The following is a 2,500-nucleotide window of genomic DNA, read 5'->3' on the forward strand; positions in this document are numbered from 1 at the left end:
AAGTTGATCAAAACCCACATAATTTAGGAATATAAAACATATTTTTTTTTTAAATATACTAGATAATTCAAATAAAATCATCCACAGTCATATTTAAGAAAAAAAAAATTACAGTTCGATTTAACATTATAAACATTTCTTACTTCGCTTTGGATAGATATTTCTAGCGAAGGATGATAAACCCAAAAGAATTCAGGAGTCTAAAATATAAAAAAAACTTTAGAAACATTATAGATTATTCTAATAAAATCTTGATCAGTCATCTTTAAGAAAAATAATCCAGTTTTGATTTAAAAATATGAAAATATAAATAGTTTTATTTTACTTTGAATATATTTTTAGCAAAAGTTGATCAAAATCTACAGAATTTAGGAATCTAAAATATAAAAAAAAAAACTTTAAAGATGTATTCGATAAATCTAATAAAATCTTCCTCGGTCATCTCTATAAAAAAAATGGTTTCAATTTAACAATATGAATATTTTTTAATTTGCTTTAAATGAATTTCTAGCAAAAGATAATAAAACCGCAGAGTTTAGGAGTTAAAACTATAAAGAAAATAAAAATACCTTTAGAGTTATACTAGATAATTCTAATAAAATCTTGTTCAGTCATCTTTAAAAAAAATGCTGTTTTGATTTAACAATATAAATAGTTTTTTATTTTACTTTGAAAAAATTTCTAGCAAAGGATGAAAAACTCCCAGAGAATTCAGGAATCTAAAATGAAAAAAAAAAAATAAAGATATAGAAGATAAATCTAATAAATTCTTCTTCATTCATCTTTACGCAAGAGGGAAATTAATTCCCGAACTTCCCTCACTATGAGCCTAAATTTCCGAAGTCCATTTGACAAGTTAAAGAATATACGAGGACATAAACTTCGACAAATGGAGCTCATTTCCTACCTAAGTGACAGGGAAAATAGCCAAAAAGTGTGTTAATTTAGCAACATACTGGATAGCAGTACCCCCCCCCACCACCCCACTCCACCCCCACGGCAAACACTGATCAAAGAGTTTGTTCACGAAGCTGAAAATTAAAATAGGCACCAGGTATATTTCTTTTTGGTTGATTGTTTTTTAAGATATTTCTTTTTTTTTTTTGGGGGGGGGGGTTCATATTAAGTCTCATATGTAAAGCATTCAGTGATAGAGGTTTTAAACATAAGTATCTTTTGATTAAATGGGATATTTGAGGAGTACACACATACACACTTATATATATATATATATATATATATATATATATATATATATATATATATATATATATATATATATATAAAAATGTAAGTATATATATATGTATATATATAATTATATACACATACATATATATATATATGTATATATATATGTAGGCTATATATATATATATATATATATATATATATATATATATATATATATATATATATATATATAAATTAATATTGTTATCATTATTATTATTATTATTATTATTATTATTATTATTATTATTATTAGATATTTTCATATGACCTTATAAGCATTATTCAAGTCCATATTAGCCAGGAAAGACAAAAATGACAATCATTGCATAGTTCTGCATATTCCCTTAAGAAACCTGTAAGATTCCAGAAAGTATGTCATAATGGCTACCAGAACGCTATCAACACTGTTTATGACGTATTCCAAGCAAGGCTATAGCACCGAGAGACTCTTAAACACATTTTGTTCGGAGAGCAAAATACTAAAAATATATATCATTCATTCTTATCCTTTTGCTTTATTGTCCAAAATATACTAAAAGTCAATAGCATCGTTTATTATTTCACTATTGATTAATAGATACTAGTTTATTAGCATCATTTAATATTCACTATTGATTAATAGATGCTAGTTTATTCAAAAGATTTTTTAAAAGATCGGGAAGAACAAAAGCTTCAAGAAGCCAACGAATACAGGTCTTCATATAAAGCTAAGGTTTATATGCCACTTGACAATTGCAGTACTAGGATTAGCATATAATTGCAAGATAACCTCACGAATACGTTACGTGAACGCAATTTGATATAATAATCCTATTTGTTCAGAAGGAAGATTAAATCGATTAACCTTTTGGTGTACAGACAACAAGACAACATGCTTATGCATTTGAGGATTTAGGAATGCAACAACCTACATGATACTGGCACAATGGAAGGATTTAAATTCTGACTGATGTATTGATTGGTGTTTGGACTACTCGCAATGGGAGGTGGATACAAGATATGCTTCGGGGTTTCAAAGTATGTATGAAATAAAGTCCATTATGCCAAAAGAAGGGTTTTTGAATGGCTTTGTATTGCTCCTGCATATTAAAACTATTTTTTTATGTATTTTGGAAGAAGGATTTTAAATGGTTTCGTATTGTTTCTGCATATTGAAAGAACAATTTCTTGTACTATATAAATTTCTACCACAGATTATGATTATAGACAATGTATCCTCTCTTGTTGAATAGGATACTGGATAGTAAATATCTAAATAAAGGTA

This window comes from Palaemon carinicauda, chromosome 16, assembly GCF_036898095.1.
Source record: "Palaemon carinicauda isolate YSFRI2023 chromosome 16, ASM3689809v2, whole genome shotgun sequence".
Classification (NCBI taxonomy): domain Eukaryota; kingdom Metazoa; phylum Arthropoda; class Malacostraca; order Decapoda; family Palaemonidae; genus Palaemon; species Palaemon carinicauda.